The 27,830-nt window shown below is 44.7% G+C and overlaps 1 protein-coding gene across 1 annotated transcript in view; it reads right to left on the bottom strand.

The window, feature by feature from the left end:
- The window catches only part of ATP7B (ATPase copper transporting beta), a 71,432-nt gene extending 43,845 nt beyond the window's left edge, over nucleotides 1-27,587 (bottom strand). Inside the window, 1 exon segment of the mRNA XM_079903017.1 lies at nucleotides 27,559-27,587. The gene's annotated coding sequence lies outside the window, so the exon portion shown is untranslated.
- Nucleotides 27,588-27,830: the final 243 nt, after the last annotated feature.

The following is a 27,830-nucleotide window of genomic DNA, read 5'->3' as shown; positions in this document are numbered from 1 at the left end:
TTACAGAGGACAAAGCTTTGCAAATAACATAACTTTATGAAACACCAGCGTACCTGTTGGGTTAGGAGCAATCTCATAACAGTTGTCGGGTATCTGGATCGTTTTTAAGTGTACACACATACTGTGCTTTTAATTCCGTTCTTCAATGAAGACAATCTCTGGGGTGGGGAAAAACTCCCCTACTGAGTTCAAAGAAACAAACATGTCTAGGTTTAAGGGCTCATCAGAAGTAATGGACATTGGAGAATGGGCCCAGGGTACAGACTGTGTGTCCAGGGAAAACGTGGTAGAATTCCCAGTGTTGTCTACGTCCCACTAAATTATACACTCCTTGAGGACAAACACTGGGGACTTCTTCTGCAGGCCCAACGTCAGGCTGCTGGCTTCTGAATTTTCAATAAACTATTAGTACGGTAGGCATGAGGTTGAGAAGCGCCTGGAAACACCAGAGAAGAGGGTAATTCCACAGAGAGGAACCCAAAAATGAATTGCAATTCTTTGCCACCTCTCTAGGCGGCCTGGTCACATGGAATTTGCTGAGAGTACCAGGGCTTTTAAACAAAAAGATAGGGAAAGGTATATAAACTCTTGATTTGCTAAGATGGAGCCAGGAAAGGAAAATAAGAGAGGCCAGTCTAGTATGAAGAAATTGGAAATGGGGTGGTATGTTTTAACGAACGTTTTCAAAGCCAGACTGAAATTGCAAAGCCCAGAAATGACATGCCTTGTAGAAAATGGCTGTGATCACAAATCAAAGAGCAATGCTACTACACGTACAAGGGAAGAACCACTCGCCACTTCTGAGCTCTCTTAGTTACAGGTGGATCCCCAACATCCTTAAACTGGACACCACTCACCCACTTATCCTGAGACTTCTTTCACTTTGTTTTTGTTTTTGTTTTTGCGGTACGCAGTCCTCTCACTGTTGTGGCCTTTCCCGTCGCGGAGCACAGGCTCCAGACGCGCAGGCCCAGCGGCCATGGCTCACGGGCCCAGCCGCTCCGCGGCATATGGGATCCTCCTAGACCGGGGCACGAACCCGTGTCCCCTGCATTGGCAGGCAGACCCCCAACCACTGTGCCACCAGGGAAGCCCGACTTCTTTCACTTTGAAGGATATGGAACACCCTTAACAACTTATGAGGCAAAAATATTATACGTGCCTGCAACTTTTCCAGTATATAACCTCCACCCCATACAACCCTATACACCTGAACTTTCATGGAATTCAAAATACAGAAAGGTCCTGATTTTTTCATATGTACACAGACCCAATAGTAGCAAGTAGTTAATGATTCTCGGCGTTACTTTATGAGGATGGCATTTCATATCCCTACTGCTCAAGATAATTCTGTAACTAGATATTCTTATCACCATTTTACTGCTGAAACAGACTCAGAGGTTCATCCAAGGTTATTTAAATAACGGAGCTGGGATCTAAATCCAGCCCAAAGTCCAGCAGGCTTTCTATTTCTTTTAAAGAAATTCGAAGGTTACTTTTTCTTTTTAGCCATGTTAATTGGGGAAGAGACTACAATACTGAAGAGCAAAATGAAGAAAACAGAAAAACAGCCACATACTACTATAGGGGAGCAGAACTTACCACCCTAAAATGCATCTCTTTGGCATATTGTCTTAAGCGAGTTATTTTCTGGTAAACAGCAGACACTGAAAGGGCTCTGAAAACCAAGTAGGAATTGCCTTTTTGTAAGAAACACTTATATTTGTAAGGGAAATCTCCATTTGTAAGGGTATGTCCCGCTCTGTCCCTGGAAGAGGAGGCTGACCAAATCTCTAGAAACTCGATTTATCAACGGAGAAGGAAGTGACTGAAACGTGGACCACAGTCACCCTTGTTTACCGTGCTTTTCCTGGTAACTTCCCCTAACCGACTCTCCCCACTCTCAACATCCTCTTCTGTCTTTGGCTGAGGATGGCATTTAAGGTGTGGGCTTCGGCCACCTTGGTGAGTTCATTTTTCTTGGTCTCTCCCATGTACTCATGTTATTAAACTTATGTTTGACTTTCTCCTATTAATCTGTCTCTTGTCAACTTCATTCTTAGACCAGCCAGAAGAACCCAGAAAGGTAGAGGAAAGCGTCTTCCTCCCAACACTACCTATCAGGTAACAACAGGCTACATCCAGGTGAGTGAGTACAGCATGGAGGTGAGGGTGTGGCTAAGATCACTGGTTGGCCTGGGTCTGGGCCTGGCCTGCAACCCGTAGTATCTGTTCTATTCTCTTTTTTTCTTTTTTTAAAATTTAATTTATTTTTGGCTGCATTGGGTCTTCGTTGCTGCGCCCGGGCTTTCTCTAGTTGTGGCGAGCGGGGGCTACTCTTCGTTGCAATGCATGGGCTTCTCACTGCGGTGGCTTCTCTTGTTGCAAATCACGGGCTCTAGGCACACAGGCTTCAGTAGTTGTGGCTCGCGGGCTCTAGAGCGCAGGCTCAGTAGTTGTGGCGCACGGGCTTAGTTGCTCTGCGGCATGTGGGATCTTCCTGGACCAGGGATCGAACCCATGGCAGGTGGAGTCTTAACCACTGTGCCGCCAGGGAAGTCCCTCTGCTCTATTCGTATCTGAGAATTCTCTGAGCTTCAGAGATACACGGGGAAGAAGGTTCAGAAGTGACTGACTCAAGAAAAGATCCCACCCAAACCACACCAGGCAAATGGGTGCCGGTCTCTAAGACCCCGAAAGACCTCCACTGAAGAAGAATCAATGTACCCATGTTAAACCTGTACTTACATAGATTTAAGCAAATACATACTTAGGTATTAATACATAAAATTGAGGTTATCTACGGGTGAGTTATGACGTTCTGATTTTTCACTATCTGTATATACTTTCCAATTAGTAAAACCTGAAAGAAAAAACAGACAAGTACTACTTTTTTTTTTTTTTTTTGTGGTACGTGGACCTCTCACTGTTGTGGCCTCTCCCGCCACGGAGCACAGGCTCCGGACGCGCAGGCTCAGCGGCCATGGCTCATGGGCCTAGCCACTCCGCGGCATGTGGGATCTTCCTGGACCGGGGCACGAACCCGTGTCCCCTGCCTCGGCAGGCGGACTCTCAACCACTGCGCCACCAGGGAAGCCCAAGTACTACTTTTATACCAGAAAACAAATGTGGTTTTTCAGTTTCTCTAAGGCAAGGAAGAAAATGTTTTGTTAAACCACACTGACATAAGCAGCGATAACATTATCATTGTGACAAAGATGACAGCAATGATGAACAGATGACATATTTCTACATGGCTTTATCCTCTAAAGAACGTTTTCACATCTATGTGTTTAAATATCGGCCATTCCAATTTGCTGTGAACTTCTTGAAGGGATGTCCGACGGTCTTGGGTAGGAGTTCCAGCCTTGGCTGAGCAAATCCAAGCCTCAGGTTTCTTAGGTGTAAAAGGAGGTAACAGTAACGCCCATCCCAGTTCTGCAGGGAGGTCTGGATGCTAAGAGGTCTTAAAAGGCTAACGCCATAAATGTTTGAAAATGACTGAGTATGAAGACAAACATGGCCTCATTCGATCTTCAAAAGCGGTCCAGGGAAGTAGGCAGGGAACTTGTTATTCTCCACCGTTTTACTGATAAGAACTAATCACTAAAACTCGTGTACATGTTCCCCCACACCCACCTCAACCCCTTCTATCTGTCCTTTAACACTGGCTCACAGAGGTCCAGAAAGAACTTCCAGTGAGAATTACTTACAGTTTGTCTACTGAAAAAACAAGCCACAACTCAGGCATTAGTTCAAACACCGAAGAGGGCGCGCAGCGTGCCTGGACCGTGTGGGCTCCAGCCTGACCTCTGGCCGCAGGGCCACCCCCAGCCCTGCTGTTCACTGTGCATTTTCTGGGAAATTCCACACAAATGACCATTTACTGCCTGTTTCTTTCTCTTGACCACGAAGAGGAAAAATATAAACCCTTACTGAAAAACTGAATGCACTGTATCATTATTTGCCCAGGAGAAAAAAAGAGAATAAAATTAACAACAAATAAAATTAACAAACCTCAACACATACAGACAACATAGCTTGTTTTCCACGTACAAAAAAAATAAAATTTAGAAATTCACAAACTCTAAGACCTCTCCAAGAAGCACTTCCCAATAGTACCTCAGAAACCCCGTTTGCAATCTCACTCCACACAGCTTCACTATCAGCCGTTTCCGTTGCTTTTTTTTTTTTTTTACATCTTTATTGGAGTATAATTGCTTTACAATGGTGTGTTAGTTTCTGCTTTATAACAAAGTGAATCAGTTATACATATACATATGTTCCCATATCTCTTCCCTCTTGCGTCTCCCTCCCTCCCACCCTCCCTATCCCGCACCTCTAGCACCGAGCTGATCTCCCTGTGCTATGCGGCTGCTTCCCACTAGCTATCTATTTTACGTTTGGTAGTGTATATATGTCCATGCCACTCTCTCACTTTGTCACAGCTTACCCTTCCCCCTCCCCATATCCTCAAGTCCATTCTCTAGTAGGTCTACACCTATTGTAACAATTATTCCATCAGACATTTATCAATTAACGGCATTTTTTTCTGCTTCAGAATCTTCTCTGATAACACTCTATATTTCAAGCCTCTCCCAAACAAAGAAATTTTAAATAGCAGGCCTGTCACTATCAAGCAACTGTCATCATCTTAGAACATTTTTTTACATTTGAATGAAATAGTCTGAGTGAGAACCATAAGGTCATAATTCCCTAGTCATTTCCCAGAATGATGGTAAGATCATGATATGACTTTTTCATGATATGATCTTTTCATGATATCAAAAGACCTACGTTAGATATACGCAATGTTATGACTGGTTAGAAGAAAATATCACACAAACAATGTTAAGTTAACTCGAGTATTTATATTATGTGATGGAAGTCAACGAACTTGGGATTATTCTTCTTGTTAATTATTATTATTGATAAATTGCATATGGTCATCAGATTTGATGAAATAATGCCGTTATTTTATCACAAAGAAATGTATATTATAATGGTTAATGAAGGTGGTGGTTTCTACCTAGAATTATAGGTATGACCAGCTGTACAGAAAACAAATATTCCTTTGAAAGACTTAGGTATAAACTTAATATTTATAATTTATGCTAATCTACAAATGCACGATAGGAACTTGCTACTTAAAATAATCCTCAGAAAAAGAAATGTAAGTGGTTGATAAACCATTTCAAAAATAATAATAATATATGGTCAGTTAATATTTGATAAGGGAGCCAAGAATACTTAACAGAGAAAAGGCAGTCTTTTCAATAAGTGGTGCTGAGAAACTGGGCATTCACATGTAGAATGAAAGAATGAAATTGGGACCCTGTCTTACACCACTCACAAAGATTAACTCTAATGGGTTAGAGACTTACGTGCAATACCAGAAACCATAAAACTTCTAGAAGAAAACATAGGGGAGAAAAGCTCCTTGACATGGGTCTCAGCAATGATTTTTTGGATATGATACGGAAAGCGCAAGCAGCCAAACAAAAAATAAACAAGTGGGACTACATCAAACTACAAAGCTTCTACACAGCAAAAGAAACAATCCACAAAATTAAAGGACGGCCTACAGAATGGAATAAAATATTTGCCAACCATATTCAAAATACATAAAGAATTCATGCAACTGGGCTTCCCTGGTGACGCAGTGGTTAAGAGTCTCCCTGTCAGTGCTGGGGACACGGATTTGAGCGCTGGTCCGAGAAGATCCCACAAGCCGCGGAGCAACTAAGCCCATGCACCACAACTACTGAGCCTGTGCTCTAGAGCCGGTGAGCCACAACTACTGAGCCCACATGCCAAAAGTACTGAAGCCTGCACAACCAGGACCCGTGCTCCGCAACAAGAGATGCCACCGCAATGAGAAGCCCGCGCACCGCAACGAAGAGTAGCCCCCGCTGGCCGCAACTAGAGAAAGCCCGCGCGCAGCAATGAAGACCCAACACAGCCAAAAATAAATAAATAAAATAATTTAAATAAAGAATTCATACAACTCAATAGCAAAAAAAATTAATCCAATTAAAAATAGGAAGAGGAACTGAATAGACATTTTCCCAAAGACATACAAATAGCCAATAGATGCATATAAAGGTGATAAACATCACCAATCATCAGAGAAATGCAAATCAAAACCACAATGAGATATGACTTCATACCTGTTAGAATGGTTATCATCAAAAAGGCAAGAGATACCACCATATGAGCCAGCAATCCCACTACTGTGCATATACCCCGAGAAAACCATAATTCAAAAAGAGTCATGTACCACAATGTTCACTGCAGCACTATTTACAATAGCCAGGACACGGAAGCAACCTAAGTGTCCATCGACAGATGAATGGATAAAGATGTGGCACATATATACAATGGAATATTAGCCATAAAAAGAAAGAAATTGAGTTATTTGTAGTGAGGTGGATGGACCTAGAGCCTGTCATACAGAGTGAAGTAAGTCCGAAAGAGAAAAACAAATACTGTATGCTAACACATATATATGGAATCTAAAAAAAAAAAAAGGTTCTCACGAACCTAGGGGCAGGATAGGAATAAAGACACAGACGTAGAGAATGGACTTGAGGACACAGGGAAGGGGAAGGGTAAGCTGCGACGAAGTGAGAGAGTGGCATGGACATATATACACTACCAAATGTAAAATAGATAGCTAGTGGGAAGCAGCCACATAGCACAGGGAGACCAGCTCCGTGCTTTATGACCACCTAGAGGGGTGGGATAGGGAGGGTGGGAGTGAGATGCAAGAGGTAGGAGATATGGGGATATATGTAAAAGTACAGCTGATTCACTTTGTTGTACAGCAGAAACTAACACAACATTGTAAAGCAATTATATTCCAATAAAGATGTTTTTTTAAAAAAAAGGCAAGAGATAACAAATGCTAGTGCGGATGTGGAAAAAAGGGAACCCTTGTGCAACGTTGGTGGGAATGTAAATTGTTACAGCTACAATGGAAAACAGTATGGAGGTTCCTCAAAAAATTGAAAATAGAACTACCATATAATCCAGCAATTCCACTCCTGGGTAGTTATTTAAAGGAAATGAAAACACTGTGTTGAAGAGATATATGCACCCCCACGTTCACAGCAGCGTTATTTACAATAGCAAAGAGGGCTTCCCTGGTGGCGCAGTGGTTGAGAGTCCGCCTGCTAATGCAGGGGACATGGGTTCATGCCCCGGTCCGGGAAGATCCCACGTGCCGCGGAGCGGCTGGGCCCATGAGCCATGGCCGCTGAGCCTGCGCGTCCGGAGCCTGTGCTCTGAGGCCGCAACAGTGAGAGGCCCGCGTACAGCCAAAAAAAAAAAAACAAAAACAATAGCAAAGACATGGAAACAACCTAAGTGTCCATCAATAGATGAATGGATATAGAAAATGTGGTGTATATATACACAATGGAATATTATTTAGCCATAAAAAAGGAAATCCCACCATTTGTGACAACATGGATGGACCTTGGGGGCATTATGCTAAATCAGACAGAGAAAGACAAATACTGTATGACCTCACTTATATGTGGATCTAAAACAAAAAGAAAGAAAAAAAAACTCAGAAAAAGAGATCAGATTTGTGGTTACCTGAGGCGGCGGAGGGGAGGGGGAATAGGATGAAGGTGGTCAAAAGCTACAAACTTCCAGTTATAAGACAAATAAATACTAGGGATGTAATGCACAACATGACGGCTATAGTTAACACTGCTGTATGGTATATATGCAAGTTGTTATGAGGGTAAATCCTGAGTTCTCATCACAAGAAAAAAACACATTTTTTCCCTTTTTTTTAGAAAACTCTATATGAGATGATGGATGTCACTCACTATATGAGATGATGTTGGTAGAACACAACCTTTTTGAGAGCAATGAAGCAATATCTGTCAAAATATTAAATGCCCATTGCCTTTGTCCCAGTAATTCCACTTCTGGGTTTTTCATCATATAGATATACAGTGACATGAGAATGTCCATTGGTACACTCACTAGTGAAAACGTGGAAACCATCTAAATATTCGTCTATAGAGAACAGGTTACATAAAGTATCCATCCAATAGAATTTTATGTAGTGGCTTTTTAAAAAAGGTGAATTTACGTGTATTGACATGGAAAGACATCCCTGGTAGATTAAAGGGGGGAAAAGTTGCAGAACCGTGTAAGAGTATACACTGTTCCCTGTTTTTCTAGAGGAAGAGATCCACATTTCTATACGTTGTTATGATGTTTATATCCAGTAGACACTAACTTTAGGGGAAAATAAAGAAATACAAGTTCTCTAGAAGAGTGAATAATACTATAGTACGGTTGATGATGATTCCATGACAATTTGCTAGTGACATCTTTAAGTGACTAGATCACTCCCTTCAGCTATTTTTTTCCTTTACTCAGCAGGGGTACGCCTGTGCCAGCTGGGCTGTCTTGGTTTCATTTAGGCAAAAATAAAACCCAGCCTGACCACCCTCACCCAGCACAGACTCCTGTAGGTTGCTTTCTAAAATGGTTAAGCCCACAACCCAACACTCTCATCACAGTCATCAATCAGTTCAGTGTTTCCAACATCAGCCCTCCCTCCTGCCACAGAAATCACTTCCAGTTCATGTATTTGTTCACTCACTCAACAGCTTACTTATTACCGTAGACTAATACACTGCCCGATGTAGAAGAGAAAGACACATAACACGGCGGCCTAGCTTGGCAACAGCCGTCAGGAAGGCCATGGGTAAGAAGGCCCAGGCAGGCAGTGCTGAGCAGAAAGGGGCATATTCCTTACACCCTCCAGCTGGATCGAGGACCAGGAATCTCTGCTGCCCACAACTCCCCAAAGGGGTTCTGAGAGGTAGGAGCCTGTTTCTGTCCAGGCCATCGTCCCGGGCCTGAGAGGAAACAAGAGCCCCGGGGAGGCCTGCGGACGCAGGGCCAGAAGAGCCAGGCCAGGGCGCTGAGGCCCCCGCCTTCTCCTCTTTGGTGAGCGCGCTCCTGGCGGGGTGGGGTGGTGGTGGAGTAACTGCCTGGGAAACCCACCAGGCATGGCCTGGCCCACAGAGCCTGCTCACACCAGCGAAGAGGCGAATCTAACATAGGTGGGAGGGAGGGATGGCCTCTCCAGACCAGTTACGCCTTTCAGAAAGGCACTTCCCCCTCTGTCCAAAACACAGAAGAAACTGACCCCTTGCCCAACATCACATCTTCATTCTAAACCGCATAGAACATACTCTACGTGGTATGAGAAATGTAAACACAAGCACACAAATCCGCTAACCACAAACACAATTTTGAAATGTTTTCTTCAGAGCAGCTACCTGCCTCTTTTGTGAACAATGCATAACCTAAAAGCTAACTTTTCATTCACCATGGATTAGCAGCTCTGCAATACTCAGATGTTTTCAAACCCTATCTCACCCAACATGTTAAATACTTCCCTGTCCCAACAGAAAAGCAAGGGGCCTGTCCTCACACAGACCTGGTATTAAATCCTTCAGGCAGATTAACTAACCTTTTTTTTTTTTAATTAATTAATTAATTTATTTTTGGCTGCGTTGGGTCTTCATTGCTGCACATGGGCTTTCTCTGGTTGGCGGCGAGCGGGGGCTACTCTTCGTTGCGGTGCGCAGGCTTCTCATTGCGGTGGCTTCTCTTGTTGCGGAGCATGGGCCCTAGGCGCGTGGGCTTCAGTAGTTGTGGCACATGGGCTCAGTAGTTGTGGCTCGTGAGCTTAGTTGCTCTGCAGCCTGTGGGATCTTCCCCGACCAGGGATCAAACCTGTGTTCCCTGCATTGGCAGGAGGATCCTTAACCACTGCGCCACCAGGGAAGTCCCCAGATTACCTAACCTCTTGATCTCAGGTTTCTGTCTGTTAAAGGAGGATAGTGATTAAATGAGGTGACAAGTCCCTTCCACATACCAAGTACTAAATAAGACAGCTCTCAAGTAGACCCAGAGTTTGATTTATAGCAGACTTTGAGTCAATACACTGTAACAGTGAACAAATACTCAATTGTAACTGACATTTAGTTTGGTTCTTATCTTAAACCAGCTACTACAAATTTCCCATTTGAGGGTAATTAATTTAAATTATATAATGTATATGCATGTGTATGTGTATGTGTGTGTGTGTGTGTGTGTATGTGTGTATATATATATATCCACAAAATATTAAGTAAAAAATAGAAGGTATATAGTACTACGTACACATACACAAACTCACGTATACACATTCACATGTGTAGTGGCAAAATGGCTGAAGTAGGTGGCTGTTTTCATTTTCTTTACATTTTTCCATATTCCCCTTGCCTCATGTTAAATTTGTTTTGTAGAATGAGCAGGTGTTACTTTTACAATCAGAGCTTCAGAAAAAAATAGTTGCAATTGTGCTCAGATGGATTAATTGGCTGACAGAGTTCTACCAGACATTCAGAGAGCACCAAACACATCTCCGAGCTGGGAGTCCTGCTGAAGATCATTTCGGCAGAGATGATACCATTGTGCGTTTACACAGTACTCGACAAGGTGCTTTCACGTCCCAGAGAGGCAGGACTTCTCATTCCAGTAACCTGAAGCTGGAGGAGTCCAAGGCTCACCTGCCAGGTCCCACAGGCCAGCAAGGGCGCAGATCTGCACCTGACTCTCTTGCAGCCACAGCCTCTACCCAGAGCCCTCTTTCTGAAGGGCTCCCCGGCCAGGTTCAGGTTGCTTTCCTCGTCACACGAGGTTGGAAGTGGCCATTAAAAACCATTAGAATATTTCACATTCAAATACCTCAGACATAGGCTGAATTTTGTCAAGTAGTAGTTTGAACATTTTAAAGAAATGCTCTCAAAAAAAAAAAAAAAAAAGGAGGGCTTCCCTGGTGGTGCAGTGGTTGAGAGTCCGCCTGCCAATGCAGGGGACACGGGTTCGCGCCCCGGTCCGGGAAGATCCCACATGCCGCAGAGCGGCTGGGTCCGTGAGCCACGGCTGCTGAGCCTGCGCTCTGCAATGGGAGAGGCCACAACAGTGAGAGGCCCCCTTACCACAAAAAATTTTAAAAAAAAAAAAAAAGAAGAAAGGAATATTCTCAAGCATTTTACAAAAAAAAAAAAATTATTTTGCTATCTTAAGACATTCAACTAGAAACATAAAAGTTGACTGTGTACTGCAGAAATGGATGTTCATAAGTCTCCTTCAACATACAAACATCTCTTGCATAGTACATTTCAAAAATCTCTACTCACAAAATTTCCCTTACTTTTAAAGACTTTTTAAACAATTAACACCAGAAGAAACAAAAGTAACTCTTCAAGGAGCAAAAAGGACTTACGAAAACTGTCCTTTATATCTAAGTAGTATTTTTTTTTTCCATCTACTCATGTCAATGAAAAGGACCCCACACAGACCACCAGTCCCACCCAGAAATGCTGCTGCAGCACCATTTTTACAAAGCGTTAGTTGCACTGCCCTGCTTTTGAACATGACCTGACGTTTGGGTTAACAAACCCTTCGTTTGCTTAAGAAGAGCGGGTTCATTGGGCAGCAACACTTTCAAAATGTTTATTTAGCTGAAATGTGAAGATTAACAAAATAAGGTAAACACGTTAAAAAATAAAAAGGGGGAAAAGATCCATTTTTGTCTGATTTGCGTTTTGGGAAACTTGTGCACCACAGACGTTTACAAAATATCCTGAAACTAAGAAGCAACAAAACCCAAGATTTATCCACCATGAACTTAATCCCTGGAAAATTCCCCTGGACCCCTGGCTCACTCCCTACCCCAGAGCTGCTTGCTCCTGGCCCCTCTGACATGAGACACGCGGGAAACCTCCATCTATAACCTGGAGCTTTTACAAAAAGCCCTCCTGGCTTTTCAGCCCTTCTCCAACGGCACTCACCTGCTTGGAACTGACTTCCTGTGTTTTATTCAAAACTTTCTGTGAAAATTCTCCCTTCTCTGATGGGGGAGAGCATTCCTCCTCCGAAATCACTGGCCTGGAGGAGCCCGTGACCCTAGGGCTCCTCCTGAAGGACCACCGCTTGTGGACAGACAGCAGGGTCACCTGAGGGTCACCCAGAGTCACCAGGAAGGACGGCTCAGGGCTCCCGGGCATCGGGCCCCCAGCTCTCTCCATCGCTGTGTTCACAGTCACACCTTCACCTCGCACAACAGCAGTTCACCTTCTCCAGGCTACCTGGTCATGTTAGAAGAAAACGCTCGAAAAGCGTCCCCCTAACTAGCAGAGGGGAGGCTAACTCGGAGGCCCAGTCGCGCAGGTTCCCCTCTGCCCGAGCCAGCCCGGGAGAGGCTGCCAGCCAAGCCTTCAGGAACTTGAGCAGGCTGCACACCGCTGTATAAATGTTTGCTCTTGTTTATTTACCCCTATCAAACCAATTGGCATCCTCTCACTCGCCCATGGCATCTGGCACTGGGGATGTTTGCACACGGCCCTACGCGTACCCAGTGCCGCTAGGACACCCGGCCGGCGCGTACAGGAGCCCAGCACGCAATCACGTCCCCACACTGAGCAGTTTCCTTTTGGCCCTGTGCACTCCCCAAGAGACCAGCCTGGAGGCAGGGGAGAAATGTCACTTCCTTTTACTACCAAACTTCGAGCGCTTTCTTGGAATAACTTCAGTTGCCTCTTCCATGGCTCCAGCGCTGGTGGGGTGCAGATCACTAGGGGAGAAAAGTATTTCCCAGGCAACATGACTTGCTTTTTCAAGAAGGTGTAAGAGAGTTCCATGTCTCCTGCAGCTCTGTTCTCCCTTGGACCAACAGCTTGACTTCACTAAGAGCTGACCGCAGAAACTCACGGGCAGACAAGGCTCATCCGTATTTTATATGCGGCAGAACCGTCGGGAACTAAGTCATAGTTTAGGCTTCTGAGGCTACCCGCTGCTCCACACGAGGATTAAGGGTGGCGTAGACAGTGGGGCAATCGGGGAGCCTCGTGCTGTGTCGGGCAGCCCCGCCTACCTTCCCACCCTCACCCACTCAGACACAGGAAGGAGGCGACCTCATCCCCCATGGGAGGAACAGCTCTGCCAGCCGCCAGCCCTGGCAGCACCTCCTACGGCAGGGACGTGCAGGGTGTCCACACTGAGGACGGAATTCAGTCAGTTGGGAAAACAGTTACTCTGTGTCCTGGCTTACTCCCCCCAGCTGAATGTGCCCTTAGTCGGGGAAGAGGGGGTTGCGGGGGCGTGCACCAGAAGAGGGCGTTTGGAACCACGCCCCCTTCTGCTCAAGGCCACTGCAGGCTCTGCCTCTTTATGGGTTGCCTACAATCACCCCTCCTCCCCCATTAAAACTGCCCTCGCTGCCCCCCAAGAACTCCTGGCCAAGAGACCTGTTCTCTCTGAGAGAAGGTGGGCTCACCCCGGGTCCATTCCTCACGGGTCAGTCCTTCAAGACTCTTCCTTATTCTTCCGCCTCTCATTTAGTCCGTGGAGATGTAACAACTTGTTTGCTTCCACTTCTGAAACACGCTCAGGGCAGCCAGTTCCCAACTGTGTCTGAGTTGCCTTATCTTCCATGTGTTCAAAAAAGAATCCACCTCCACTTCCAAGAAATGCCATTCAAATCAGTGACCCAAAAAGGAAAGGCATGCTTGATGCCAAGGACCTTGGCCCCCAAACCCATGCAGGGGTCAGCGTAGATGAGCCTGGCGTACCCGTGATCACTCAAATCCTACTTCCTTACCTATGGCTTTCATGTTTCCTGATAGGATCTGTCAGGAGCTATGTATGCCTGCTGACCCCCTCACATTTCCTTTATTAGTGTGTTTCCATCTCTTTGAACACCAGATTAAAAAAATTTTTTTTTACCATTTTGGGTGGAAATCCTCCTCAAAGGTCATTTATCTTTCTGTTATCTTTACAAATATGAGTTACTACTCTTAGTTCAATTTTTCCTTGGTGATACGGGATCGTTATCTGCTTCTGTGCTGTAGCTATGAATAGCTAACAAGGAAAGTATGTTGGCCTCATATGTTCTAAGTGCTTTTCAATAGTCTACCCTGTTAGCACAATAACTATGGAAAATTTGAATACTTTACTGCAAAATAATTTTAATTCTCCTAAATGGTCACTCAGACTCAGAACACAGCCAGAAGAAGGAGGCTGGGCCAGGTTAGGCTGTAAAGGGTAGGAAGTTTAGACTTTATCCTGTGGATAGGGGAGAACCACCAGTTTTGAAGCAGAGGACTTACATGATTACATTTGTGATTTAGAAATAGGTTGGGCAGGCATGAGAACTCAGAGGAGGGGGGGATTATAGAGTTACAAGGAGCAGAGAAAAGGAATAGCAGAGGCGGATTAATAGCAGAGGAGGCCCTCAGGGCTCTGAGATCAAGAGATCACAGCAGGTGACTCAAGTTTGGCAGAGAGGAGGTGGAACTGGGTGGGGGGCAATTATGGGGATGGAAATGGTGGATTCGCCCTGGTTCCTTTGGAATCCAAGGGACCCGCAAAACAGCCAGAACATGAGCCAGGCTCCCAGACTACAGAATCAAGTCCAAACCCCACTTTCTGGCACCTCCCCTTTCCTCGTACCTGACCCCTAGGTTCCCGCCCCTTCCCCATCTAATCCTCCTTATCCCTTAAGTCCTGCCTCTCAGGGAGTCGCCTCCACCCAGCCTGGAGGGGCTCCCTCCCTTATCTGAATTCCAGTATCACTAAAGCCAACACCACAGACCTGGCAGGTATTATTGGGGAACCAGTCTTCTCCCGCCACTGAGGATGCGCTCAGCTAAGTCCACAGTTGGCCAAGCATGCGCTCAGCACCAGGTGTTTGTCGAAAGCCTGCTTTCGGTTTTAAGGTTCGTTGGATTCACTGGCAAAATAACTGCTCACTACACAAAAATAAACAGCTTTAATCAATTCTTTAATGAAAGGTGATTAAACTAAATTTTAATATACAATCATCAGAAGGAAAGCAATAAGAATATTAGAGACACACAACAGAGTACACATCACTGAATTGGGCCGACACCTACTTCCAGATCCAAAGAGCAGCTGGGAAGTCCCGAGGGACAGCAATCTGGAGCCCCAGTTGGGAAAGGTCCCGGGCGGTGCATCCACCCCACGGGTGAGACTTCAGATTGGAGTTCTGGGGGCTTCCGTTTATAATCCCAGGCCACAAATGGATATCATCAGTTTGCGCGCAAAAATGCAGCTCTGGACACACGTTGGCAATGCTGTTGGTTTCACCATGTGAGTCACGAGATTTTCCAGACCCCGCAGGGCTGGCCAGGTCCCCAGGGCTCAAGAAATTCCAAGACCCACTCCCTTTCTGATCGTAAGGGCCACCTGACTTGCTAGCAGCAATTGTTAGGTGTGCAAGCAAGCACAGTCCAGGTAGGGTCACAGGTCGGGCAGAGGCCTGCTTCTGCCTCTGAAACCTGAACGAGACTACTTCATTAATTTTCCCAACACGAGGAAACATGTAAGCTCCTGGAAGACAACGTCCTTATGTCTTATCTGCCCATAGATTTAACGAGGTGATGAACAAGTATCCGATGTCAAACACACGCTTACTGAGTTGGACTACAGACTGGATCTTCATGGTGTTCGCGCAGGATTTTCATCCACAACACGAGGCACCCCTTCTAGAACTACCAGGCTTCAAGTGTCTCCATGCACTAAAATATTTTGCCTCCCACCTGTACAAGGTTTTTCAGCAACTTTCCAAAGTAAAATGCATCTTGTTTCTCTCCTACCCACCTCCCAGGCTCTGTGAATCTTTTCTGTTTAAAAAGAAAAATCGCTTTGGCGTCCCCTAAGCAATCCTATTATTACCGGAGAAGCCTGGGCCCAGAGGCAGATGGGCGGCTCCTGTTTCCCTGAACCTCGGGGGACAAAGGACCCCGCTTGGAGGAGGTGCATCTGGCTCAAATATTTCAGCATTCACCAAGATTACCTGGCTCCACCCAGGGGGAGGCTTCTCACAAAGAACCCTGGGTCAGTCCTCCCAAGGCCGGCAGAGGAGCCGGGATGCCGTGATGGGACAGGAGGACAGAACCTGACACTAAGCTGTGTGCCGGGAAGCAGCGGCCCGGAAGGTTCCCATAACACCCCAGAGGCCGACAGCCAGATATTTACGTGCTTCGTGCAAAGGAAGACACAAGAGACACTTTCTGCCCTCGGGAGTTTATTAGCAAGTTCGGAGAGAAGACCAGTAGCGGAGAGTGTTGAAGTAGAAAGAAACCACTCCGACATGAGGTGCTGGGGGTGAAGGAGGACTTGCCAAGGGAAGGACTGGTGGGCTGTGGGGTCTGCTCCATGCGCCCCCGGGAACTGGCCATTCTGAGACTGAAACAGCTAGCGCAGCGTGACAGCAAACAAAAACAGCTACAAAACGCCACCTAGGCAAGCTCCCCAGAGGCAGTGATCTTCAACAAAACCGCACGTGGCTCAACAGCCCAGAGGGAAAAAAATGACAATAGTTCCACATCAGGAAGAGACTGCATGGGGCCAAAGAGAGAAACACGGAGACTCTATCAAAGAGTCAAAGCCAACCCTCGGACTCCCGCAGGGAATCACACGTACCTTCAACTTCCTTGGCTGCCCTCCTTACCTGGGGCCAACGCTGCTCACCTCTAAGTTCCCACACGCTCCAGGTCTGTCTCCTCGGAGCTCCACAAGGATAAAATACAACACGCCCCCAGGCTGGCTGGCCGCGCTCTGACGCCTTACCACTAACCTGGAGAAGCCTTGGTGCCACCGGCAGTCCAGCTCCATCTCCCTGGTCCTCACCCTCCAGGCCCGGGTCTCACACCCTCCCTGCCCCTCAGACCTCCACTCCCACCCCCACCCTCCATCTCCAATGACCAGCCTGACCCCTGCTTCCTGAAACAAAGGATCAGAAAAGAACCTGCAGACATCTCAACCATCCACCCACCTGATTAGAGCCTGCTGAGCTGTGTGGAGCCCAAGGTCAGCCTCCAGGTACCCACAGCTCCTGGCTTCCCTCCTACCCACCCCCGACCCCCCGCACAAGAGACCAGTCCCCAGACCTCAGAGGGCTGCAGTGGCTCCCAGCTCAGCCCTTGGCTTTCTTCCCTGTCTGTACTCCTTGTGATCTCATTCAGTCCAGTAGAAATACCACCTTACAGGGACTTCCCTGGTGGTCCAGTGGTTAAGAATCCACCTTCCAATGCAGGGGACGTGGGTTCAATCTCTGGTCCGGGAACCACATGTCGCACGGCAACTAAGCCCACGTGCTCTAGAGCCCACGGGCCACAAGTACTGAGGTCGCGCACCACAACAAAGATCCCACGTGCCACAACTAAGACCCGATGCAGCCAAATAAATAAATAAATATTTTTTTAAAAAAGAAAGAAAGAAATACCACCTATAGGCAGTAACTCCCAAACTCCACACTTATGGACCCAAAAGCTTAACTAACACCTCCTGTTAGATATTTAATATGCATCTCAAATGTTAACTTGTCTAAAACTGAGCTCCCGATATGATGTCCCTAGAAAAAAAAAATGTCGCCTGCCATTCAAGTTCTAGAAGGATCAAGCCATAAGCAGCCGCAGTCACCCACCGAAAGCACCTGCTGCTGGGAATTCAGGCTGGAGAAAAACAGGAAACATGCTGTGTTCTGGATATGCTGGCCCGAGACAGTTAAGATGCATATCTAAGGAAAAATTTCAATGAGCCCAGATTCTTGCATCTTCCCGTACAAAGAAAAGCACTAAAATCATTAACTTGAGAAGTCTGTGCTCTGTGATTAGCTGTGACCTTTTTATATTTGACTACATGTTTTTTCCAGCAAAAAATTCATATATATATCCTGGCTCTTCCCTTGCCTCTTTGGAACAGTTCCTCAGAGTAAACTGAGAGGCTGTCTCCTGGTCTAGAGAATTCAGTATGGTCCCCGAAAAACACTGCAATTCACTGCTCTCACACCGTGTATTTTTTTTTAGTCCACATACCCTCTTCCTGCTTCTTCCAGTCTTCCCCATCTTAGTATATGGCAACTCCTTCCTTCCACTCGCTCAGGAAAGAAAACCTTGCATTCATCCTGGATGAGAATCATCTCGTCCTTTCAAATTCACCTATAAGTAAGTGTTCAGCAAATCCTGTCGGTGTTCAGCAAATCCTGTCGGTTCTATCTCCGAAATACATTCAGCATCCAACCACTTCTCAGCAGCCCCACTACAACGAGGTCCAGGCCACCACCAGCACATCTCACCCGCATTACTAAAATAATCTCCTCAGGGACCTCCTGGCTTCTGCTTTTACCTCCTAAAGTCAATTCTCAAAACAAAAGCCAGAGGAACCCTCTTAAGGTGGAAATGATGAGGTTCCCCTAAAAACCCTCCAGGGGGTTTTCACGTACTTAGAGAAAAACCTAAAATCCTCACAATGACCTAGAAGAACTGTGGAGCTGGCCCCTCCCTCTCCCTTTCAGCCTATCCTCACACGCCTCACTCCTCTGCGAAGACCATTCTGGTGCTGCTGGTCCTGGCACAAAGGCACGCTCCTGCCTCAGGGCCTTTGTCCCGACTGCACCTCCTGCTTACAAATATCCCTGCCCCAAACCCCTGTGTCCAGACGACTCACTTCCTCTCCTAATGTCCCTGCTCCAATGTCACCTTCTCAGGGGCCTCCTCAACTATCCTGGGTACAGTTTCAAACATTCCCACTTCCTATGGTCCTTTCCTACTTATTTTTCTCCAGAGTGCTCAACTACTGCCTGATATAATAACATATATTTTGTCGATTTGTTTACTAACTCCCCAATTAGGATGTAAGTTTCACAAGTGTAGGAACTGTCTATTTTCTTCACTCACCGCTATATACCCAGCACGAAAACAGTGCTTGTGTGTTAAAGTTTCTCAATGACTATTTGCTGAATGAATGAAATGACAGAGCGTACCAAAAACAGCTTACTTTATTTGCTTGCTATCAAACATGGACTGCTAAACTTTCAGACAGATATCCAACATTCAGAAGGCGCCCCATGCAAAGCTGGCTCTCTCCTCCTTCACTTACTCATTCCTTTTTTCCTCCAAGCCAGCAGTCTAGGCTCAAATACTACAGTTAAAAAGAAATAACAAGCCCCCTAGTAAGAACCTGCTGTATAAAAAAATAAATTATACAAAATTCAAAGAAAACCCCGAAATAACAAGCCTCAAATGCAGTCATTTGCCCCCCACTGCAGCAAATCAAGACTTAATTGTAGTTTCAACCCCTCTCAGAAAGGTGACCTTTAAAACAGTCAATCTGAAATTTCCTAATCAAGACTAGTGAGATAATCTGCATGATAAAGATCCCTGCCATTCCCTTCCCCCACCCCCACCCCCGACAAATATGTCCTGGCCCAAAATAATAGCCCCCCCCCCCCCGCCTTTTTTTGGCTAATACCTTCATGCCCCATCCTTCCACCTATAAGAGCCTTCCATTTTGTACCACTGCTCCTTGGAGCGGACTTCTAGTGCTAGGCAGGATGCCAGCCACTTCAAATTTACTCAGTTTTTTAACACTACCAAGAGCAGGCACTGACCCACATGAGCATGACAGGTTGGGTAGGGTTTGTGGCCACAGGGAGAGCTCATGCTACACCTAAAAGAGGCAGCTTCTCCCAGCTCCCGTCAAATGGCCTGGGGTCACCAGAGTTTCCAAGAGAAGGGAAGTAGCCAGAGTTTTACACATTAAAAATCTTCTAATTTTAAAATGTTGAAAACGGATGCAAAGTTCTGGCGAATGAAATATAAGAAAAAGTTGTTTGTCAGGGCTCCTGAGGAGAATCGTTCAAAGAGAGGGCGGGTTTGTCCTCACTCCTTCCCCATTTCTGCTGTGCACAGCATGAATTAGGGGGTCGGGGTCCTAGCAGCCATCATAAGGCAACCACGAGAAAGCTGGTGTGGCTCTGCTAATGACAAAACAAAACTCGTATCTTATGGCAAGACAAGAAAAGTTTAAAACATAAAATTGTTCTCTGCCGGTGTGGGCCTCCTCCCTCCCCTTTGGTGTGTGTTGTGTGTCTGCGTTAACCGGTAGGAGATACCATTCCTTCTTAATCCTGTGAGGGGTCACGACTCCTTAGGAGATAACCTTCCTTCTTCATCTTCCGAGGGGTCATGATGACCCACTACTTGCTTTGTAAATGCAGATCTGGATTGTGTAAACTGTCAATATTCTGTCATTTGACATAACCTTTGCCTCAAAAACTTACACACGACTGTGCTTTGACCTCTAATGGTTAGAGCAGGCCTCAGAGCTCTGTCAGAGACTGTCTGCCGCGTTAGAAACCTCAGGTTAGCTCAAATAAAATTCTCCATTTCTTTCTTAGGTCAACTATTGACTAATTTTTTTGTCGACACTAATATCAAACAAGATAGACTTCAAAACAAATACTGTTATCAGAAACAAAGGTACATTTTATAATGATAAAAGTCAATCCATCAGGAAGACATAAAAGTCATAAATATATGCATCTAAAAACAGAATACAAACATAGATGAACCAAAAACTGACAGAAATGGAAAGAAAGACAATTCAACAGTAATAGCTGGATACTTCACATCCACGTTGAATAACTGACAAAAACTAGGCAGAAGATCAACCAGGAAATATGTGATAGTATTTATAATAAGAAACACATATTTGGTCTTTGTTCCCTTTCTGGCACAGAGTTTCCAAAACTCTTGGAATTTCCAAAGTGATGAAAAAGGTGTCTTTTGTTATGGCTAATGAGGTGACTTCTGGAAAGACCCTAGATCACCAAAGGATAGGAGCTGGTTGCCAGGGGAACCAAGGAGGTGATTACAGGGTTACACCTTTCAGTCCCACCCAGACCTCTGGGGAGGGTAGAGTGGCTGGAGAGTGAGTTCAGTCACCAACAGCCAATGATTTAATCGTTCGTGCCTCCATAAAAACCCGGAAGGACTAGTCTTCTAGAGTTTCCAGGTTGGTGACCACGTGGAGACTTGGGGAGAGTGGCATGACCAGAGAGAGCATGGAAGCTCTGTGCCCCTTCCCACGTAATTTGCCGAATGCATCTCTTCCATCTTGCTATTCCTGAGTTGTAAACTTTTATAACACACTGGCAATCTAATAAGTAAATGTTTCTGAGTTCTGTGAGCTCCCTCAGCAAATTAAACCCCAAGAGGGGGTTACTGGAACCTCCGATCTGTAGCCGGCTGGTCACAAGCACAGGTGGCAACCTGGACTTGTGACTGGTGTCTGAAGCGGGTGGGCGAAGGGGCCAGTCTTGCAGGACTGAGCCCTTAACCTGTGGGATCTGATGCTATCTCCAGAGAGACAGTTTCAGAATTGAGTTAAATTATAGGACACCCAGCTGGTACCTGAGAATTGCTTGGTATAGGGGAAAAAACCCACACATTAGAATTGATATCAGAATCACAAGATAGAAAACATGAACACTATAAACCAACTAGACCTAACTGACATCTACAGAACCCTCCACCCAACAACAGTATAATACACGTTCTTTCCAGGTAGGTGCACATGGAACACTCTCTAGGCTACACCATATGTTAGACCCTAAAACAAACCTCAATTCATTTAAAATAATAGAAATAATGCAAAGTATGTTCTCTGACAACAATGGAATCAGAAATCTGTAACAGAAACAAATATAGGACACTCACAAATATGTGGAAATTAAACAACACACTCCTAAATAACCAGTGGGTCAAACAAGAAATCAAAAGATTAGGAAATACTTTGAGATGAATGAAAATGAAGACACAACATACCAAAACTTATGGGATGCAGGTAAGACAGTGCTTAGAAAGAAACTTATAGCTGTGAATGCCTCCATTAAGGAAGAAGGATCTCAAGTCAATAATCTAAACTTCTGCCTAAGACACTGGAAAAAGGAGCCTAAACTAAACCTAAAGCAAGCAGAAAGAAGGTGCATCAGTGTCCTAGGACTGTGACAAAATACCATAAACTGAGTATTAGAAATTCAGTCTCTCACAGTTTTAGAGGCTAGCAATCAAGATTTTCCTTTTTGGGACTCTGAAGAAGAATGTTCCATGTCTCTCTCCTACCTCCTGGTGGTTGCTGGCAATCCTTAGCATTTCTTGGTTTATGGAGGCATCACTCCAATCAGTCTCTGTAATCATATGGCTTTCTCTTCTCTGTGTCTTCACATGGTGTCCGTATAACAAATTCAGTGATTGGATTCAGGGCCCACTATAATGCTGTAGGACCTCAACTTAATGTAACTAATTAGATCTGCAGCAGACCCTATTTCCACATAATATCACATTCACTGGTACCAGGACTCAGGACTTCAACATATCTTTTAGAGAACACAATTCAACGCACCCAAAAGAAAATAATAAAGGTTAGAGTGGAATAGCGAAAAACAGAGAATAGAAATATAGAGGAAATTGTCAAAACCAAAAGCTGATTCTTTGAAAAGACCGACGAAATTGACAAACCTTTAGCTAGAATGATCAAGAAAAAAGAGAGAAGACTAAAATTATTAGAATTAGAAATGAAAGATGATTATCACTTATCTTACAGAAATAAGGATTATGAGGGAATACCATGAACAATTGTATACCAACAGATACCTTAAATGAAATGGACAAATTCCTAGGAGGACTCAAATTATCAAAACTGACTCAAGAAGAAATAGATACTCTGAATCAATCTGTAGCAAGAAAAGATATTCAATTAGCAAAAATAAAAAAAACTTCCCCAAAAGAAAAGCTCAAGCTCAGATGGCTTCAACATTGAATTCTATCAAACATTTATAAGAAGGAAGCACTTCTCAAGTCATTCTGAGACAAGTATTATACTGATACCAAAACCAGAAAAGACATCACAAGAAAACTACAAACCAGTATCTCTTATGAACATGGACACAAAATTCCTCTACAAAATAGTAGGTAACCAAATCCAACAACATATTAAAAAAAAAAAAAAAAAAAGACTACGTGACCAAGGAGGATTTGTCCCAGGAATCCAAGTTTGGCTTGACAACTAAAAATCAATTAAAGTACTTCACCATATCAACAGAATAAAAAACAAAAGACATATGATCACGTCAATAGACACAGAGAAAGCATTTGACCAAATCCAAAATCCTTTCATATAAAAACACTCAACAAACTAGGAGTTGGAGGGAACTTCCTCAACCTGATAAAGAGCATGAAAAACCCACAGCTAACATCCTACTTAATAGTAAAAGGCTGAAAGTTTTCCCCCTGAGCTCAGGAAGAAGAGAAAGAGTCATCTACATGATATGTTCACAACAGGCAAATCTATAGAGACAGAAAGTAGCATAGTGGTTGCTTAGGCATGGGCGTTATGGGGAAATGGGGTGTGATAGCTAAAGGGTACAGGATTTCTTTCTCAGGTGATGAAAATGTCCTCAAATTGATTGTGATGATGATTGCACATACCTGTGAATTGTACGGTATGTGAATTATATCTCAATCTAGCTATTTTTTTAAAAAAAAAATGTAGTAGAGAGGCCATTAAAATAAGAATTAGAGAGGATATGCCTTTGGCATTCATGGAAGCCTAAACAAAAAAGGTTTCAGAAGAGTGGTGAGGCAACATAAGTGGATAGACTGCAAAAAACCTACAAAGCACCACATAGCCTTCAAGGAGAATGGATAAACTGTGCTGCATTCCCACAATGGCACACTGCACAGCAACGGATCTTAGAAATATAATGTTCTAGTGGGAAAAGCAAGTCCCAGAAGACTAAACACACTATAATATCATTTTCACAAAGCTCAGAAACAAGCAAAACTAGATAATGTATAGTTCAGACATTCACGTATGTGTGATAAAACTTCGTATACACACAAAAAAGCTAGGTTACAACAAACACAGAATTGAGGACGGTGGTTACCTCGACAAGGGGTATTTCTACAGGTCACACAAGAAGACGAGGAGGGAATAGCTGGGTAGAAGCTGTGGCATTGATAATACTCTTGTTCTTCAGTCAGGTGGTAGGTTCACAGGTGTTCTCTATCTCATTAATGCTTTATAACTATGCATGTGTGTTTATATATTATTTCTTTTCTATTCAATAACTAATAAAATAATGAAGGGGAAATATTAAAGTGAGTGGAGGCATGGAAACAAGCAAGTGCAGATGACATTTCCTGAAAGACTGAGGAAGAAGGAGAGGGAGAAGTAGTGCAACAGCCAGCGGGAGACACGAGGCAATGAGAGACCAGAATGAAGGCAGGTGGACGACTCTATAAGCTGAAGGGGACAAGTCTGCGGAGAGAGGGAAAGACTAGATGCGAAGACAAGACAAAACAAGACCTGATCAAACCAGTAAAAGGCTCCAGAACAGGCAGAGAGGAAGGGGCAGGGGTCAAGGCCACAGGGAGAGAAGAGAACCTTGAAAGGAAGGTGGGCCTCCTGAGACTAGAGATGAGCAACTGAAAACAGACTGTAGATCTAAACAAAATTTGGGGAGAAGATGCGTAGAGATAGGCAGAAAGTTGAAGAAAATTACACACAGTGGTGTCAATTTTCTCGAGGTAAGAAGTGAGGTCAGGGACTTCCCTGGTGGCGCAGTGGTTAAGAATCTGCCTGCCAATGCAGGGGACATGGGTTCGAGCCCTGGTCCGGGAAGATCCCACATGCCGCAGAGCAACCAAGCCCGTGTGCTGCAACTACTGAGCCTGCGTGCCACAACTACTGAAGCCCGTGTGCCTAGAGCCCGTGCTCCGAAACAAGAGAAGCCACTGAAACGATAAGCCCACGCACTGCAACAAAGAGTAGTCCCCTGCTCGCCACAACTAGAGAAGGCCCGCGAGCAGCAACGAAGACCTGACGCAGCCAAAAATAAATAAATAAATAAATAAAATTTATAAAGAGAAAAAAAACAGCATTGCATGCTACAGAGAAATCATTCACGAAAGGAAGAGTCAATCGATGTGGCAAACTTTTTTTTTTTAAGATTTGTTTGATGTGGACCATTTTAAAGTCTTTACTGAATTTGTTACAACATTACTTCTGTTTCATGTTTTTTGGTCGCGAGGCACATAGGATCTTAGCTCCCCGACCAGGGATTGAACCCACACCCCCTGCATTGGAAGGCAAAGTCTTAACCACTGGACCGCAGGGAAGTCCCAATGTGGCAAACTTCACTGCTGTCTTATTTTAAGAAATTGCAGTAGTCACCCCTACCTTCAGCAACCACCATGTGATCAGTCAGCAGCCATCCACAATGAGGTATTGACCGAAGGTGAGGGGGTGGGGTGAGGTGGGAGGATGGGGGGGAGTCAGTATATATACGATTTTAGTGAAGGGGAGATGCATGCACTCAAGCAGACCTTTTGGCAGAAGGTTGCTGCTAGTCACGAGGAGCAGAGGTCTCCATTAATGATTTTAGTGCTTTTCTAGATATGAGAAGATACAAGAAATTGGGCTCATAAAATCTCTTGAAAATATCTAACTATCTGAAGGCCTGTTCCGCCAGTTTTTCCCAAAGCACAGAGTACCTCATTCCTGATCTCCTGCCTCAGCCCTTAACTCCTTTCAGGGTGTGCTGAAGGTCAGTAACTGCAGTGGCCAGTGACTTCATTCTTGTAGAACCACGTGGTGAGTGACAATTCTTAGTTGGTAGTGGCAAGACCCACACTGGCAAAAAGATTACAACTCACTGAAGGCCCAGATGATGGTTAGTATTTTTTAACAATAAAGTTACTTTTAAATTAAGATATGTACATTTTCTTTTAGACATGATGCTATTGGACACTTTATAGACTGCAGTATAGTGTAAACATAACTTTTATATGCACTGGGAAACCAAAAAGTGCCTGTTTGCTTTACTGTCATGGTCTGGAATTGAACCCACAGTATCTCCAAGGTATGCCTGTACTAAAAAAATTATTGAATACACGGTGATGACAAGAAAATACCTACATCAAAAGGTTTTGTGAGGATTAACTGAGTGTACCTGGAGGAATATAAAGTGCTTCAATACAGTGTCCAGCACATAGTAAGCGCAATAATGTTGGCTAATACCATTATCAAAGGAATCCAGAAGAGGGTGAGGTGTGGCATGAGCAGAGGCAGTTACACAGTGTCAAGAAGAGGCAGGTCTTGAGCTTGATCTGGAAAGATAAGGATTTTTCTGCTGGGCAGAGAGATGGGGGCACGGCAGGGGGCTGGAAGAGTCTCCTCTTCCATACAAGCTGCTCCTCCCTCACAGGTGCTCTCCCAGCTCCTCCATTAAATGCAGAGTCATCCCACGAAGAATCATCTACTGACCAGCCTCTCTCTGTCCATCCATTAATCCATTTATCTTTCACTTCTACGCCACCAGGGCCTAGATGAATTTCACCCCAAAAAGGCACACAATAATGTTGTCGAATTGATTTCTGAAATCTGTAGAAAAGGCACAGGCTACTCTTCAGACCAGCAATCCTGGCCTGGGGACCTATCCTAGAGAAATACTCAAAGGTCAGCATGAAAAATCACATACAAGGATGTCCACTACAGTATGGCTTGTGAGGGGGTCAAAACAGAAGCAACCCGAATGTCCACCCATGAGAAAAGAATAAATACACTATGGTGCATCCGTACTGTGCGGAGGTGAAACTAAGTAACACAGTTGCTTATGTACCAGCATGAAAAATCTCCAAAATATATTGTTAAATTGGGGGAAAAAAAGGTTGGAGGGGGACTTCTCTGGTGGTCCAGTGGGTAAGACTCCGTGCTCCCAAGGCAGGGGGCCCAGGTTCCATCCCTGGTTGGGGAACTAGATCCCACATGCATGCCACAACTAAGAAGTCTGCATGCCACAACTAAATAAAAAAAGATCCCGCGCGCCGCAACTAAGGCCCGGCGCAGCCAAAATAAATAAAATAAATAAAAATAACAACAACAAAAAAAAAGGTTGGAGAATACACACTACATGATCTCATTTATGTAAAACAAGCAAATATTCTAAAACCACACACACAAGAACCTAAAGATTTCTCTGGAGATATAGATAAGCATTAACACGATAGATACATGTTAACACCACTGTGCGTTTCAAAACTGTGCCTGAAAAATATCAAGTTTTCAATGAGCATTTGCTGAATGGATGAAGACATATGTACATGAGCAGAAAAAGACTGGAAAATGGATTTGCTTTTCGTGCTAAATATTTCTGTACTATTTGCATTTTAAGAGGCCGCACTAATGTATTACTTGCATGATTTAAATGAACTCAAAATAGTTCTTCAAAAACAAACAAAAAAACAAACAAACAACCGTTGCAGGACCTGGATAGATCATAAAGGGGTCTATGCACCAACTCTTGAATAACTTTTCAAGGTAGCTAATTTAATCGTACTGACCAATCAGGGATCTTACACAGCAACTCAACTCTCACTTTACCTCTCCAGCATCAAACTTCTCAACAGCAGACGAACTGAAAAGTGGTGCGTTTTAAACTGTTCTGAAAAACAGTTAATAGCATGCCCTTCCTAAAGGGTATTCTAACAAACCACGCGCCGGGCCTCCCCCGCGCACACCAAGGAACCCAGTAAGGACCGCGGGCGGGCGCGAAAGGTCCTCCAGGCAGGTGTGCGCACACAGAGCCCCAGGAAGGAAACTCACTCTCCGACTTGCCTTTTCACGATCTGTAATCTGTCTCTCTTGCTGAGGCTTCATCTCCCGGAGGAACTAATTTCTTCTGTGATGCAGCCCAGAGCCCAAGGTCACCTGGTCAGGGGAGGAGAAGTGCGATGTTAAAACCCCGGGAGAAGAAGAGCGCGCAGTGGATGGCACCCTCGTGGTTTGGTTCTAACCCGAACCGACACCTGCATTTCAGACGAGGAATCGTCAGCCCTCATCACACCTGCTAATTCAAACTTGCGCGCCATTGCGCC

The sequence above is a fragment of the Stenella coeruleoalba genome, assembly GCF_951394435.1.
Source record: "Stenella coeruleoalba genome assembly, chromosome: 18".
NCBI lineage: Eukaryota > Metazoa > Chordata > Mammalia > Artiodactyla > Delphinidae > Stenella > Stenella coeruleoalba.
The sequence above is the reverse complement of the archived record's forward strand: the minus strand, read 5'-3'. Positions and strand labels throughout refer to the sequence as shown.